Source organism: Furipterus horrens, unplaced genomic scaffold (genome assembly GCF_987537825.1).
Source record: "Furipterus horrens unplaced genomic scaffold, mFurHor1.1.pri manual_scaffold_10, whole genome shotgun sequence".
Taxonomy (NCBI): Eukaryota; Metazoa; Chordata; class Mammalia; order Chiroptera; family Furipteridae; genus Furipterus; species Furipterus horrens.
In genome coordinates this window covers 63,303,711-63,312,338 of record NW_028327180.1, presented here as the reverse complement: position 1 = coordinate 63,312,338, position 8,628 = coordinate 63,303,711, and positions in this window count along the sequence as shown.

Genomic DNA, 8,628 nt, shown 5'->3' with positions numbered 1-8,628 from the left:
TGACATGGCTAGATCTAGGGCTCAACTGTGGTCACCCAGCTGATGCTGGTCACCTTCTCCTGATCCTATGTCTCCGTGTCACCTATACTCTGGGACCCTGGGCAGGAATGTGGTCACCAGCAGCCCCAGAACTCCAAGGAGTGGGAGCTTTACTGTCTCAGCAAAGACTCGGAAGTAGCTGTCTTTGCCCAGTTCCCCATGGCCAATCAGGCCTGGGTCCATTCCCACTCCCCTTGATGAACATGGACTAAGGGTCGGGGAGATTTGTCCCCAAAAGTAAATCCAGGTGCCATTTCCAGAAGTTGGGGAAGAGATGGGGACCAGGGAGAGACAGTAGGTACCCAACACCCAGTTTGCCTTGAGCCAGAACTACTTTTCCTGGAGGTGTCAGACGCATGTAAGAACGTGAACCTAGCAGGGAATAACTAGATGGGAAGAGGAAATTAAACTCAATATTCTACAACTCTGTGGAAACCAGCAGGATATTACGACTCTAGGCATCCCAAGAGAAAGAGCAGAAAGATATCCCCTGGGCACACGTCTCTTATCCCTGCAGCTCCCACTGGTCCAAAGACACTGCCTGGCTCTGCTGCCCCCATGCAGAACCCAGGTGCCATCTACACTTCTTACCACCAAGATGCCACCAACCTAAACATCTTTCCCCTGTTTTTAGAGCAACACCAATTATTTTTAAAACTAAAGCTTTTTCCTGGCATCCCTACAGTTCTGGTCCTAGGGAGATATTGTGCTTCTATCTTTTTAACAGGACCGCAATCACAGAACCTCTTGAGTGCAAATGAATTTCCTCAGACTTTTGCTATTAGAGGATCAGCTCTGTCCTCACCCCCTTCAAGAACTTACAGACACACTGAATTGTTCTTCAATTTAATGAACATTTATTAAGTATCTGCTTAATTGGAAACAAGATAAAAGAAATGGTTCCTGCCCCTGTCTCTTCCTCCCTAAGCTTTATACTTCTCATTTATTATCTTGTGTTATTGCATTGGCTAGGGCTCAGATATAATGCTGAATGGCAGCACTGTTCATCAGCATCCTGGTCCTATTCCTGCTACTTAGGTTTCAACACTGAGTATAACATTTGTTCTATATGTCTTTACCAGGTTAAAGAAATTCCCCTTTATTTCTCATTGCTAAAAAATTGTGATTTTTTAAAATCATAAATTCATGTTGAAATTTATCAAATGCTCTTTCTAGGTCATATTTTACTGGGATTTGTGATCCAAAAGCTATACTACATTGAGCTACAGTAGAGGGGAGGCGGGAGCCTAGAGGAGGGCCAAGGAGGACCAGAGACAGGTAGGGAATGAAGGAACACTTAGTAGGTTCTTCAAGGTTGTAAATAAACTGACCAGTATGTATCAATAAGGGGGATGGTATTATGCATTGGAGGAACAATCCAAGCAAGGATATCGGGGTATGAACATGCCCTCAAAGATGGGGATGAGTCTGGTGTGGTCCTTTCATGTGAGACTCCCCCCTGGTTTGCAAACACCTGCCCACTGTGGGTTCAGGACACATCTTAGCCTGTAAGAATGGTCACTTGGGCATTTGACACTGAAGTCAGCATGTGGGGCAAAAATCAAGAATAGCTAAGATTACCCTTGGAAATTGCTTAAATTGCCCATAAATACACATGTAGGTTTTACATTTAAAACCCCGTAAGTATTCTGGCGTGCTCCTTGCTTACCAGGCTGACTCCAACCACTTCCATATTAAGCTTTCTCCTATAACACGCATTAATAGATTGTTAGTTGCTGGGAAGATTACCTGAGTTGTATCTCAAATCAGCCACAAGTTAGACAGTGCAAAATATCATTGTGTCATGCACGCAGCAGGGACTGAACACATTCTCCCAACACTGTGTCTCCTCTAAGTCAGGCTGAGGCTGACCCAGCCCCCTGGAAACACTCCCCTCCCAAACCTGCAGGCACAGTGACCAGGCAGTGACAAGGGTCTTCCCCAGCCTGGCTTCTCTGGGGTCCTCCCATCTAGCTGACCCAGGCAGGACCTTAGTCCCTGTCTGTAATATGGCCAACACCACCTCTGGAAAGGTGTCCTGTCCACCATGACCTCGCTGACCTGACAAAGTGGGCGTCTGGCCTAAACCATGACACTCCTGGCTTTATTGCCACTGAATTCTCAGCTTCTCTCCTCCTTATGGACCACCATCGAGCCACACAGGCCCCTTTTTTCCCCTCAAATGCCACAAGCTCATTCCCACCTCAGGGCCTTTGCACTGCCTGTTCCCTCTGCCTGAAATGCTTCCCCTTCTCACTGTTAAGGTCTCAGTTCATGTGCTGCCTCTGCAGAGAGGCCTCCTGAGGCCCTTTCCTAAAGCACCCCCTCCATTCAGGCACCCCTATCACATAACCCTGTTTATTTTGTTCTGAACAGTTATTCATCTATTACTATCTTATGTATTTGCTTTCCTAGCTACAGTCTATCTCCCTGCACCCATGGAAGAAGAGCTTCACTGTCTTGGTCACCTTGCAGCTACCTGGTGCCTGGCACATAGTGAAATTTGAATAGTTACTGACTGGCTATATGATGGAATCCTTGTTCTGACTGGCCCCATGACTGCTCAATCCAGCTTTGGAGTATCTCCCTCCCTCCCCCACTATGACAAATCAGGGACACTGCCTGCCTTATTTACATTGGGGCCCCAAAGCTCATAGCCTTCCTGGGATGCCATCCTTAAAAACCTCCTAGACTGGCCCTGCTGCTGCCTCAGTGAGCAGCTGAATTTCAGAGCCCCTCTGCCCACCTGCGTGCTTGTCCTGCCCCAGGGTCCAGGTTGGGGACCGATGACAGCCTGAGGGTGTGAAATGAGGTGGGCAGAGGCAGCTTCAGATTCCCCTTCTAGGTGAAATGCCATCTCCTGCCTACCTCTCTGCTCTGTGTGGGCCTTGGGGTGAGCATCCCTTGGCGGCAGCACCTCCCACCACATTCATCCCCATTAGCTGCTGTCCACACTGGGCCAGAGGGAGATCAATTACCAGTGCTGGCCACTGAACCGTGCTAATGAGGATGTACACTTGCCTGGCTGGTGGCAGGGATGGGTGGGAGGGACATGAGAGAGAGGGATGGAGAGGAGTGATGAGGGCTACCTCTCTAAAGGCTTTCGGGGCAGGCCCCCTCTGAGAACACTGAAAGGTGCCCCCTGGAGCGGGAAGAAATCCCCAAGAACCTAGATTTAGCTGAAGCTATGCTTGGAAGCAGAGAAAACAGCCTGGCTGGGGACCAGGGCCTCAGGGAGCAAGGGTAACACTGGAGAAGAGGAACACCCCCAGGCCTGGACACCCCCCCACCCCCCACCCCACCTCCCACAGGCCAAAATGCCCTCCCTGGTCTCTCTTACACCCCAAGAGCCTGCTTTCTTCACCTGCAATGCTCCTAGACCACCTCCACTCTCACCCAGACAGAAAACACCCCACCGCTGCCGCACCTGGCCCCAGGGGACCTCACTGTATGATTCTGATCATACCAAGTGGTGCTGATCTGCATGAAAAGATGTCTGACCGGTCCCGTAAGAGCAATGCAGAGGAAGCCACGTGGAGAAGTACCCTTTTCTGCTAGATTGGCAAAGATGGAAAGGGGGGCAAGGCAGTGCAAGCTCTGACTGCTGGGAGCTGGAGGGGCAGGTGCCTCTTACTAAGTGGACCTGACCTCTGGGAGGGGCAATTTGGTAATAGCTATGCACAGTTAAAATGCACATGTCCTTTAACCCAGCCATCCACTTCCAAGCATTTATTGTCCGAAGATAAAAGTACAAGGTTGTTGGCTGCCTGCAAAAATCCTGCACGTCCACCAGGAGCAGCTATGAAAGTGGGTCAGGCTGCATCACATAGTGTGGTGCTCCTGGCCCCCTCGCCTGCCACGTGAGAGAAGCAGAGCACCTACCTCCCAGCTGTTTGGGGGAGTAGATCAGTTAACATAAATAACATGCTTAGAGGAGCACCCTGTGCACAGTAAGTACAAGTTCTTATTATTATCCATTTGCTGTTGTTGAAAGGGATTGGGTGGATCTATACATACTGATATGTAATGATCGCCCAGAAGTGCTGGTCAGTGAAAAATGCAGACTGGAGAGCAGGAGAGGCTGGGCAGTGTGTGGGCTGAGCTTTGGCTTGCTTTGTCTCTTGAGGCAAGCTGCTTCTGAATGCACAGGCGGCCTCTGGGAGGGGAGGACAGGACGGGACTATCTGCGGGGAGGGGAGAAGGCAGGGTGAGAGGGGGATTTGCACATTTCTGCCATGTAGTTTAACGTTTGTAACTGCGTGCCTGCACCACCTATTCAAACAAATAAATCACTTGTAGAGACTAAGGACTCACCTGTTAGCGTCTCCCACCATACCATGAACCCCTGAGGACAGGAACCCTGTTGGAGCGCCTGCTAAACTCCCAGTGTCCAACACGGCCTGTCACACAGACAGGGCAAATATTGGCTGATGGGCAAGCCAGATGGGATCCCATGAGGCCCCTCTACTGGGACCCCCTCTCTCTAGGTACAATTCCCAGGAGACTCTCACCAGTTGGGGTTGGGCACACTGGGGCAGCCTGGGGAGGGCCTGGCCTTGGCAGGAGGCAGGCCTGGAGTGCTAGTCACCAGACATGACTGTCCTCGCAAGCAGGACCCAGGTGTCCAGGTGCGTCCAGGCCTCCAGGCGCCTCAGGCAGACTTCTTCAGTCAAGGGCTGGATGCTCGGGCCACGGCAGAGGCCCCTCTGTATACAGGGTGCTGACATCCCCAACTGCCTACGGGGCTACACAGGGGACCAGTAGGCATTACCATGGCAACAGCCTTGGCAATGCCAAGGGGCTAATTGGGCGGATTTCACACCTCTGATGGGCTGAGTTCCAAGCCTCTGATGGGCATGGGCATCGGACCAATGGCTGGGCTGAGGAGCACAATGAGGCCCATAGGCCCAGGAAGGGACCTGCTGGGGCCACATCTGCCATCAGCCCCAGCTTGAGGCCACCCTCCCCTGTAGCCCACATCCTTCTGCCCATCAGAGCAACGACTCTTCCAGTCAGAACCCCAGAAGAGGGCTTGGCTTTGCCTTTAACCAGAGTCTTGGGTGCCAAGATCCCCAAAGCGTGAATGGCTTGACTGTCCATCACCCATCAGATGAGGGACAGAGAGGTAGACACACCTTGTTCCAGCAGGGAAGCACCTCCACGGTCTCCTCAAATGAGCGGCTTTAATGCGCAGACATGACTAGGGGGGCGGAAAAGCAAGCCTCAGCAAGATGGGGACAGTAACCTGCCACTTAGAACACACAGAGGCAATACTGAATGCTTTCTGTGGATACATAACATGCATGCAAAAGTTGGAGAACAAAGAAGTTTCCTGAAGCTGGGGGAGGGGAGTGCAGGGGAGAGGAGCAGAATGGGGCCCTAAGGGGACCTGAGTATCTTTTATTTTTAATGTAGGTTGGGTTCCTATTTTACCTATGCTATCAAGATAATTTTCAATAAAAACAAAAAGTCTTTGCTCCATTTTTTTTCCTCAACGAGGCCCCCCTCTGAGCACCCCATTTGATACAGAGGCCTGATCTACCCCCACACTGCCAGGGCCTACACTCCCTCACACTCACACCCTTTCCCAAGTGAGTGACCCAGGACAAGATACACTGCATGTCACCTCCCTTCCTAGGCTGGGGGTCCCCAACTGCAGATCCTGAGGCAAATCCAGCCCACTGCCTGTTTTTTGGTAGCTCAAGGGCTAAGAATGGTTTAGTATTTTTAATGGCTGAAAATCAAAGGGGGAATAATATTTGGTGACATGTGAATATTACATGGAATTCTAATTTCAGTGTCCAGAGAATCTACTGGAAGACTTCCCTGCCCATCTGTCCTGTGGAGAGTGGCTTTCTGCTACAAGAGCAGAGCGGAGTGGCCTGAAAGCCTGCAATATTGACTCTTTGTCTTTTGCAGACAAAGGTTGCTGACCCAAGTCTGGACTGGGAGCACCAGTAGGTGGGTCCCACTTCATTCTCCTATGTATCTCAAGTGCCTACAACAGTGTCTGGCACACAGTAGGTGCTAAGTAAGTCTGGCTGAAGGAGTGGATGAAAGTGTATGCGGTGGTGCATGTCGTTTCAGCCTCCAAGAGAAAGTGACACCCACCTCCAGCTCAGTCTGGCAGACACCACTACCTGTGGGGGCTGGAAGGTGGGCTCAGGTCGCAGAAGCACTGGGAAAGGGAGGGAGGTGGAGAGCAGAGCTGTTTGTCCCTGGAGTAGACAAAGCAGAGGGTGGCAAAGCCTGGGCTTGGCAACAGGGTGGGCGGCAGGTCTCTGAAATGGTGGCATGGCCTTAACTCAGACTCAGGGGTTCCCCTCTGGGACCACCACACTCAGCCCCTCCTTGTCCTGGGGTCCCGCAAAGCCACGACGGTTGCACTTTGGTGCCCTCTGGTGGTCACCGGGAGTGGCTCCCGGCAAGGCATGTGCCCCGTTAGCCTGGCTGGCTATCCACTGAGAGGGGACCCCGTCCTGACCTCCTTAGACCATCTGACCAGATCCAAAGGTTTGCCTGTACGCGAGCTCTCTCTCTGTACCTTCTGGTTCCCTCTCTGGCCCTCTCTCTGAGGCAGCACAATGTCCCACGAAGCTGGAAGTACCTTCTGTGGTCAGACTAGGCAGGCCCAGGGTTCCTGGGGCGCTCCCAGGCTGCCAGACAATGACCACCTCTGTTACCTCCAGTGTGCAGCCCTCCCTGACGGAGGGTGGGGAAGTCACCCTGGTCCCCACGGCCCAGGGACCTGCCTCAAAGGATGGGCAGGGGGCAGCCTTACACACTTCCTTGTGTTTCCAACATACCTGGAAAGGTCGCCATCTGAGTAAGGGCCCCTTAGTACAAGGAAAAGAACTGCTTTAAGTTCTAGCTTGGGGACAGGAAATTTGTCTCTAAGCAACGTGACACACCACCTAGCAGTGATCAGGTGCTTGTCACCATGTACACATGGCATCACTAGCAGCTGCCCTCGGCTGCCTCTGCCAAGAGGCTCTGGGCTTGGGAAGGCAAGGGCAAGTGCAAGTTGCTTCAGTGACCTCAGCCTCCAGCCAGAAGCTACCTGTGTACAAGTGTGTGTGGGAGGGTGGCTATCCTATGGCAGAACTGAGCTTTGGAGAACTCTGGGTCACCAACCAGGGTCACGGCCAGTTCTACCAGTCATTCTTAACCCATTACACCAATCCTATTTCCAAACACCACCTGGCTCCACTGCCTCCCTCTGTGCCCTCTGCCCCTCAGCCACCTCCACTTCTCCAGCACCCAGGCTTCCTCCTGCCGAGCCCACTCCGCCTTCATGGCATCTAGAGCAGCTGGTACCAAAACCTGGAACAGTTCTCCTGGAGCTTCCCAGAGATGGCACCCTCTCCTTCAGCCATGCCCATTAAAGGGGTCCCTTCTCCCAGACATCCCAACTTTCACTGTCTAGCCTATCACTCTTACTTTTTCATGCACATATTAACACAAATGCTTACTTGCCTACCTAGCTCTGTGTCCCCCCCAACAGGAATGCAGCATGAGGGCCGGGACTCCACCCTGGTCTCCCCTACATCCCCAGCACTTATGCAGATGCTCAGCTCATGCTTGCAGGTAACACCTTACTGCCTGTTGCTGGTGGGCACTGAGGTGCGCATGTTCCGCCCTGATGTGTCAGACAGGCAGGACAGGCTGGGGCAATGCTCCAAACACGGGGTCAGCACTGGGTGCCTCTTTCAGCTGTGTGCTGGGCAACTCCCTCCCCTCTCTGAGCTGAAGTTTCACGAGGGACAGAGCCCCCACCTCACACAGGGATTATGAGGTTTGGAAATGGGGAATGAAAGCAAAAGCATTTGAAAGTAGAAAACACAAGACAAATGCACAAGACTGTGAACTCAATTTATAGTAGCACCTATAAGCCACTTGCAACTGGCACCTATCAGGGCCCCCAGGACATGGCGCTGGGTGCGTGCTCCCCCCTGCCCCCCACTCACCTGGCAGCAGTTCCAGCATCCTGAATGGCAGGGCAGCCAGGGCCTTTGGGGGTGACTGTCCCAGAAGGATCTACAGTGGCACAGGGGCCAAAGCTGGCCCCACACCTTTTGTTTGGCTTGCAGGTTTTTAAGTTTTTTTCATTAGTTGCCAACAACTTAAAATCTAAATATTTTACATAAAAACCTAGATTTCTGGCTTCTCCAGATGACTAACATTAGACCTACATTCTTACTTTAAAGCAATGAGCTTCAACTTAATGACAGCCACCCATTCCAGATGGGTATCTGTGCTTTGCTGCCATCCCCACCACACCCTACTGTCTCTTGGGTCAGTTGCCATTATCAACTTCTTGGTGCAAATATTTCTTGTCACAAAGCAATGTCTCTCTGTGTCCCGTCTTCAGTGACAATGGGAAAGCCACAGTCACACTAGAAAAGCCTCACTACTCAAAGGCCCCCTTCATTCATCCATAACATGACCTACCAGGCCATCAGGACATCTGAGTTTGGGATCTGGGGACTAGCCACACAGGCAGCCCAGGAGGGCTATGGCAGTCACTCCACACACACGCCTTCACGCAGCGGATAAAAGGCAGAGCTGAGAAGAGCATCCAAACTTCCC